Raw genomic sequence first — 9,335 nt, 5'->3', positions numbered from 1 at the left:
ACACATGTGAGGCATTGGGTTTGATCCTCAAAAATAAAATAAATAAAATAAAGGTATTCTGTCTGTCTACAACTAAAACAAAATATTAAAAGAAAAAAAAAGTGCTTGGCGCCGTGGTGCACACCTGTAATCCCAGCAGTTCAAGAGGCTAAGGCAGGAGGATTGAGAATTCAAAGCCAGCCTCTGCAATTTATAGAGTCCCTAAGCAGTTCAGTGAGACCCTGCCTCCAAATAAAATATATTTTTTTAAAGGGGTGGGGATATTGCTCAGTGGTTAAGCACCCCTCAGTTCAATCCCCTGTACCAACAACAACAACATCAAAAAGACAATTCAAGGGAGAGTGAGAGAGAGACTCTCTTGCCTGGGATTCTGGGCTTTTTTTTTTTTTTTTTTTAGTTATACATGCACACAATATCTTTATTTTATTTATTTTTATGTGGTGCTGAGGATTGAACCCAGTGTATAACATGTATGAGGCATGCACTCTGCCACTGAGCCAAAACCCCAGCTCCCCCAGGGCTTTTTTTTTTTTTAAGAACACTTGGTAAAGAGTGGGTATGGGAAGATAATGTGGGGATGACATCAGTCTGAAATCACAAGATGTTTATGGTGGTTTGATCATTCTCAGGATTCTTAGGGTAAAGTGTTCTCCACTGTTTGATCTGAAATAGAGAACATTAAGAAGTACCCTACAGTACAGATTTCTTAAAATATTGTCTCTTTTTTTTGCTTAGTCTGTTTACTAAATGGACTACTAAATAGTACACAAGGTAATTTTGATAAGTGAGTGAATTTACAATAACTAAGATTTGAAGGTTTCCCAGAAATTTGGGAATGACAGGCCTGAGACAGAGAACTGGATTGGGGAGTAACAGGCCTGGGAAGAAAAGTATGCAAAGCATTAGCATAAGGCAAAAGACTTTTAAATTCAAATTATATTTTCTAGCTAGGTGTGATGACACAAGTCTGTAATCCCAGTGACTTGAGATGAATATAGGTTCTAATCTGAGACCAACCTGGGCAATTTAGCAAGACCCTGTCTCAAAAATTTATAAAAGGACTGGGGGATTGGGGTTGTAGCTCAGTGGTTGAATGCTTGCCTCAAACATGTAAGACACTGGGTTCAATCTGCAGAACCACATAAAAAAATAAATAAAATATTGTGTCCATCTACAACTTACAAAAGTTTAGTAACTTAGTGATAGTGACATATAGTTAGTGATAGTGACATATAGTTTAGTAACTTAGTGATAGTGCCCCCTGGAGTTTGATCCCCATTACTACCCCCCTCCAAAAAAAGAAAAAACACCACCCCTAAAATTATGTATATATATATATATATATATATATATATATATTTTTTTTTTTTCTTTCTACCTGTTTTTTTGTGTTTGTTTGTTTGTTTGTTTGTTTAACCTCAGGGCAATTATTGCCTACCAGGATGTCTTGTGTTAGGCCAAATGGCCAAGTGTCATTTTACCTCCACCTTGCTCAGTCACAAGATGTAGCTGCCTCTTGAAGGTCAAGAGAAAGTGAGGAGAGATAGAGAGAGAGAGAGAGAGAAGAAGAAGAAGGAGAAGGAGAAGAGGAAGATGAAGAAGAGGAGGAGGAAGAGAAGAGAGAGGAGAGAGAGAGAAAGAAAGCGAGAAATGACACACGTTTGTCAGAGCTGACAAATAAAGGCCATCTCTCTATAGGAGAGAGAGGCAAAACAGGCTTGAGTTCTGGGACTTTTATGAGGGAGGCTCAGGAATCAGAGCCGGGTGGGTCCTAATTTGGGCCTTAAGGGTTGGGTTGGTATGAGGGAATGGGTGACCCTTTCTCAGAAATGCCCTTGGGCAGGAAAGCAAAACTTTTTCCTTAAAATGGCAGCTTTCACTTAAGATGGCCATCCAGATGTTAAGCAAGGACCTTGTATTAGGCAGCAAGCCCTTGATTGAAGGGGGATCTGGAGGGTGCTTCTGTGTGTCCCACCCAAAGAAAAAGTGAGTCAGCAAAAAAAATTAATCTGGAAATATCAGTTTTTAAGGGATAGGAGAAGAGCAAGAAGAATCAGCTGAAGGAGAGTGAGCAGATGAGGTCAAAGATTTTCAACAGTGCTAAAAACTATATAAAGTTTAAGTGAGACAGTAACAGGAATGTGTAAACATGAATGCCTTTGGAATGAATGACTCAAGTGTTACTTTTTGTGTTTCCTTCTAACAGTATTCTCTTAACCTGTGAAAAGAGTCTAGCATTTTTAGACTCTTAGCACTGAAGGATATGGACAGTAGGTCCCAAGGAGGGAACTGTTCCTCTACCTGTCCTCCTGCCCTGCCCTAAATTAACCCTGCCACCAAAACTCCTCCTATGACCTGGCCATGCCCACCAAAATGGTCTGCCAAAAGTAACTAACTCCTCCCAAAAACTGGCTCTGGTAAAACCTTTTTTTTTTTTTTATTAATTGATTGATTTTATATTTTTAAATACACGACAGTGGAATGCATTACAATTCTTATTACACATATAGAGCACAATGTTTCATATCTTTGTATATAAAGTATGTTCATGCCAATTCATGTCTTTATACATGTACTTTTTTGCATTACAATTCTTATTACACATATATACCATTTTTCATACAATTTTTCATAATGGTAAAAACTTATAAAACCCAGACCCTCGTGGTGGCCTGCTGCCATCCATTCCAAACCCCAGATGTGCCACACCTGCTCTGGCCTGTTGAGGTTTGCCTCCATTTTCTTTTTCTTTTTGTATTCTCTTTCATTTGCTTTCAAACACCATAGTTTCCTGCAGTTCACAATCCCAAGACCCTAAGGCATTGACTTTAGGGAATATTTTGAAAGGAATGCCTAGTAACTATATTAGAAAATAACTAGGTTAAACAAATAATACAGTGCTTCTTGATAGAAGGGCACAATAGTACCTATGAAACATTCTTTAATAAAATCTAAATCTACTCAAGCTTTCATATCTACAAATCTTAGGAAATACAAGGGATGAAGGAACATGAGAATCAACTATAGAGATGTAGTTGGCAATATTTAGTGTGTGAAAAACAGGATAAGAATTTTTTTCAACAACATATAAACTGAAAAGAGATTAGAACCTATAAATAGGACCAGCACATAAATAATTTGCAGGGGAGAATGAAAGTGAGCTGGAAAAAAGATGTTGCTAAAGTATTAAAATATGAATCTATTTAGTTTCTTCTGCTATGTATCCCTGAACTTTTATAGTATTTTTTTCACTTGCAATATAATGTTAGGCTCTTAGACCAGGATATATACTAGGCCAGTGCAGCCTTCCCTGGTGTGCCCAGGAGCCCAACATGTTTGCTTACACTCAAATGGCCCACTAGCTCTCAGTCCTGGCTCCAACAGGCAGTGCCTTAGTGGGGACCAGAAATCCTAGCCAGCCATATTCCGTTGCCTTCCTGGCCAAACGTACAGCAGACAGGCAACCTCTTCTCCCTACACCCAGTTTGTTTTGTACCTGGATCTTGGATGAATCATCAAATCAAGTTGTTTGCCCACTTGGGGGACAAGGGATGTAGTCATGGCAGCAGGGAGCATCATGGAACTGCTGCATGTGAGCATAGGCACCAAACCCAAGGTACTATTCTCTATTATCTCATTGTACTTCACTTACAAAACAAAATCAAAGATAAAGTTAAGACTTTCAAGGTAGCAGCTGCAGAGTATTATACTCAGGTATGGACCTCTCCTTAGTTTGGTGCCTCGTGCAACTATAGTGCTTGTGTTAATTGAAGCTGGTTCTGAGCCTTGTCACTAACTAATTGCAATGTATGGATTTTATTTAATCCCTGATTTGAACAAACAAGCTAGACAGATTACGGGGTAATTAGAATACTACTTGGATTCTTTTTTGAGGGGTACTAGGAATCGAACTCAGAGATACTCGACCACTGAGCCACACCCCCAGCCCTATTATTTGCATTTTATTTAGAGAAAAGATCTCACTGAGTTGTGTATTTCCTTGCTTTATGCTGAGGCTCCTTTTGAACTTGTGATCCTCCTGTCTCAGCCTCCCTAGCCACTGGGATTAGAGGCCTGTACCGCTGCACCAGGCCTGCTTGGATTTTTTTATATGAAGATTTACTACCAAGGCTGAGGGTGTGGCTCAGTAGTGGAGCATTTGCCTAGCATGTGTGAGGCACTGGTTTGGTTCTCAGCACCACATATAAATAAATAAAATAGGGGCTGGGATTGTGGGTCAGTGGTAGAACGCTTGCCTAGCACGTGCGAGGCCCTGGGTTCCATCCTCAGCACCCCATAAAAATAAATAAAATAAAGGTATTGTGTCCAATTACAACTAAAAATATAAATATTTAAAAAAATAAGTAAAATAAAGATCAATTGACAACTAAAAATTCTTTTTTAAAAAAGATTTACTATTATTTTTTAGATGTTAAAATCATACTGTGTTATGTACTTTTTAAAAACTCTTATTTTTAGAGATATATACTAAATATTTAAAGATTATATAATGTGATAGCTGGAATTTGCCTTAAAATAATCTGAGGGGGGTGTTAGTAGAAAAGGGCATATCTGAAAAAATCGTTGTCCAGGCATGGGTAATGGTTAAAGTAAGTTGTTGGGTATCAAGACTCATCAAAATAGTCTCTATATTCTTATATACTCTTTTAAACACTTTCCATGATAATTTTCAATTATGATGTGCCTTGGGATTGAAAAACTTGAAGTCCCACAATTCAGTCCTGAAAAATGGAATAAGCAACATTTGTATTATTTTTAATTTAAAAAAGCATATTAGGGCTGGGGTTGTGGCTCAGCAGTAGAGCGCTTGCCTAGCACGTGCGAGGCTCTGGGTTCTATCCTCAGCACCACATAAAGTAAAATAAAGACATTTTGTCCACCTATAACTAAAAAATAAACAAATATATATTTTTTTAAAAAAGCATTTTAGGGGCTGTGATTGTAGCTCTGTGGCCGAGCGCCTGCCTAGCACATGTGAGGCACTGGGTTAGATCTTCAGCACCACATAAAAATAAAACAAATAAAATAAATGCATATTGTCCATCTACAACTACAATAAATAAATAAATCATTTTAAGGGACTGAGAATATAGCTCAGTGACAGAGTGCTTAGCATTGTTAGGCCCTTGGCTCATCGCTAGCCCCCCACACACAAAGAATTTTTTTGCTTATTTATGTATTTGCAGTGCTGGGGTTTGAACCCAGGACCTTGTACATGCTAGGCAAGCACTCTACCATTGAGCTACAGTTACTCTCCCCAAATAGTTTAAAAGAACAACTTCATACAAGAATGTTTATAACATATTTATCCATAATAATAACATATCCATAATATAACATTTTTATCCATAATACAGAAATATAGAAAACAGTCTAGGTGTCCATTACAGATAAATATGTAAACAAACTATAATATACCTTTATTTAATATACTCAGTAATGAATTATTGATTTATACATCAACACTGATGAGTATCAAACATTATGTTCATCAAAAGCCTTACATAAAAAGTAAATACTGTGTACCTCTGTATATATATATCAAGTTCTACATTGTACAAAACTAACCTTTAGTGGGAGAAAAATCAGAGTAGTGCTTGACTCTGACTGGGCAAGGAAAAGAGTAACTGGGAAGGAGGGAACTTACTATGTTAATGGTAATGTATATTTTCATGAATTAATTACAGCTTGTCAAAAATCAGAATATTCAATGTTTAAACACTTCATTGTATATGAACTTTATTTCAACAGAAGAAACTAGTAAAGAGGCATTTAGCACTAGTGTAATACATGCTGAAGTGTTTAAAGATAGGTATATTTACATTAAAAACATGGTGGATAAATGGATAGATATGTGACAAACATAATAAAATGTTGACAATAGGCTGAATGGTAGGTATAGTGTTCACTGTGAAATTCTTCCCAATTTTCCATTTGAAATTTTTCATATTTTGGGAAACTAAATAAAGGGAGCCCTCTTGTGGCAAAGTGTAGTATTACTGATTGTTTGAAAAAAACAAACCCAAGCAGGGCCTGATGGCGTCTGCCTGTAATCCCAGTTGCTCAAGGGGATCAGGAGTTCAAAGCCAGCCTCGGCAATTTAGCAAGCCCCTGTATCTAAATAAAATATTTAAAAGGACTGAAGATGTTGCTCAGTGGTTAAGTAACCTTGGGTTCAATCCCTGGTACCAAAACCAAAACAATACCAAAACTAACAAAGCATGTTTTTTATGTGATTTGATACATAATAATTGCTTATTATTTTTCACATACTCTATGAATTTGCAGGGATGGGTACTGGGGATTTATCCTAGGGGTATTTTACCACTGAGCTACATCCCCAGTCCTTTTTTTTTTTTTCAATTTAGTTGCTAAGGCTGGATTTATAATCTTCTTGCCTCAGTTTCCCTGAGTTGCTGATATTTGAGGCATGTGCCGCCATGTCTTGCTTACTCTATTGATTTTCTTATGTGCTCAAGTTATCTATTTAACTGGAAAACTTTCTTCCTCCTCACTGATTAATATCTTACTTAGATTTTACTTAGATTTTGCTAGAATAAAGGTTGGCAAGCTTTTCCAGTAAAGGAACAGAGAGCAAATATATTAGCTTTCATGGGCTAAAAGGCAGAATTGAAGATATAGCATAGGTACTTATAATACAAGAAAGAAAAATAATTTCCACAACACTTTAATTACAACTAAAAAATAAATATTGGTAAAATTAAACTTCTGTGAGGATAGAGATTCTTGCTTTTTATTTTGTAGCAATGTATTTTTTGTGTGTGTGATTAAAAAGTATTACCAAATGATCAGAATTAACAAACTTCCAAGAATTAATTCCCATGTCACTCAGTGTTCCATAAAATGATTGAGAGAGTCTTCATTTAGAAAAATTTCAGTCCTTGGCCTTGAGCTTTAAAAAAAAATTATGATAAAACATCATTCTGTGTAACAGGTTAAATCAGGATATTCTATTGCTATTTTGATAAAAATTCATGGGCTGACAAGTTATGTTCATGAGGGTGAATGAAATTTATTGTTGATATTACTCATTCAATAATACGTAGTAGATTCAAATTCTTTCCCATGTATCAATTAAAAATATAGAACTTAAATGCCCTCATTTTCATTAGGCATGAAAATCAGTGAAACCAAGCCTTTTAAAAATATTCTCGGGCTGGGGTTGTGGTTCAGTGGTAGAGCACTTGCCTAGCACAACTGAGGCACTGCATTTGATCCTCAGGATCACATAAAAATAAATAAATAAATAAATATAGTGGAAAAAATATATATTCTTGCCTATTTTATGCAGCTATTTGTGAATTAGCCTCCATAAGTCTGTTTCTTCAGTCCATTAAAACACTGACTCGGGGCTGGGAAGGTGGCTCAAGCGGTAACGCGCTCGCCCGGCATGCGCGGGGCACTGGGTTCGATCCTCAGCACCACATAAAAATAAAATAAAGATGTTGTGTCCACCGAAAACTGAAAAATAAATATTAAAAAAAAAACACTGACTCATTGAATAAACAGAAATAAATGAGCTTTGACAGTAATTCAAGACCGCTCTCAGCAACTTAATGAGAACCTGTTTCAAAATAAAAATAAAAAGGACTAGAGATGTACTTAGTGGTAAAACACCCCTGGGTTCAATCCTCAGTAGCCAAAAACGTTTATAAAATAAAAATGTTACAGGAAGCTAAAGTTAATTTATTGGAGAACTTTTTTCTTTCTCCTTTGTTTTTTCAGGGGATTGAATCTAGGGGCACTTTACCACTGAGCTACATCCCCAGCCTTTTTATTTTTTATTTTTATTTTGAGATAGGTCTTGCTAAGTTGCCCAAACTGGCCTCAAATTTATGATCCTCCTGCCTCAAACTCTCAAGTTGATGGATTTAAAGACTTGCACCACAATGCCTAACCAAGAAAAAAAATTTTAAAATTTATTGTAGCCTAAATTTAGTGTTTATAAGTCTATAATGATATACAATAATATCCTAAGACTTCATATTTGTTCACCACTCACTCACCCAGAGCAACTTCTAGTCTTACTAGTTCCATTCATGGTATGTGCCCTAAACAGATATACCTTTTTGTTTCCTTTTTTTTTAATGTACCATTTTTACTGTATATTTCTATGTTTAGATACACAAATGCCATTGTGTTACAATTGCCTAAAGTATTCATGCTGTACTAGTTTATAGCCTAAAAGGAAAAGGCTATGCCATAAAACCTACATGTGTAGTGGGTTGTACTATATGGGTTTATATAAATACACTCTATAATGTTTGTTAGCAACAGAATCACCTAACAATACATTTCTTGGAACATATCCTTGTTGTTAAGTAATGTGATTGTAGGTATGATTGATTTTAGAGAATTGGCTCACATGATTTTGGAGGCTGACAAATATAAAACTTTCAGGGTAGGTTGATAGGCTAAAGATCTGAAAAAGAACTAATGCTGTATGTGGTTCAAATTCTAAAGCTGTTTGCTGCAGAATTTCCTCCTGCTCAGGGGAGGGCAATCTTTTCTTCTATTCAGACCTTCAGCTGATTAAATGAGGCCTACCCTTATTATGGAGACAGTCTGCTTTACTCCAAAGTCCATGAATTGACATGTTAATCTGATCAAAAAATACTCCCACTGAGACATCCCAAATAATATTTAACAACATATCTGGGTACTGTGGCCCTGCCAAGTTGATATATAAATGAACCATCACACTTACTTTACTTTTTTTTTTTTTGGTACTGGGAATTGAACCCAAAGGTACTTTACCACATAACTATATCTCCAGTGTGATTATATATATTAATTTTGAGACAGGCTCTTGCTCAGTTGCTGAAGGTCTCACTAAGTTACTCAGGCTAACCTGGAACTTGTGACCCTTCTGCCTCAGAATCTTAGGAGAGGGATACAGCCATGTATCACTGTGCCAGGCATAACTTCTCATAAGTTTAATTTACATCTGGAAGATTTTGAGACTTTTTAAAAGATTAGAATTTGCTGGGCTTGGTGGCACATACCTGTAACAAGTTCACAGCCAGCTTCAGCAACTAATTGAGGTGCTAAGCAACTCAGTGAGACCCTGTCTCTAAATAAAATACAAAAATAAGGCTGGGGATGTGGCTCAGTGGCCAAGTGCCCATGAGTTCCAAACCTGGTACCCCTACACTGTCCCCCCCACCCCCACCCCCACCCCCCCGCAAAAAAAAAAAAAAAAAAAGATTAGAACTTTTGTACCTGTAATCCAGTGGTTAGGGAGGCTAAGGCGGGAGAATCACAAATTCCAGGAAACCCTCAGCAATTCAGTG

Source organism: Marmota monax, unplaced genomic scaffold, assembly GCF_021218885.2.
Source record: "Marmota monax isolate L192 unplaced genomic scaffold, Marmota_monax_Labrador192_F-V1.1 WCK01_AAM20220418_F8-fsc00053, whole genome shotgun sequence".
Classification (NCBI taxonomy): domain Eukaryota; kingdom Metazoa; phylum Chordata; class Mammalia; order Rodentia; family Sciuridae; genus Marmota; species Marmota monax.
Note: the sequence above shows the minus strand (reverse complement) of the source record.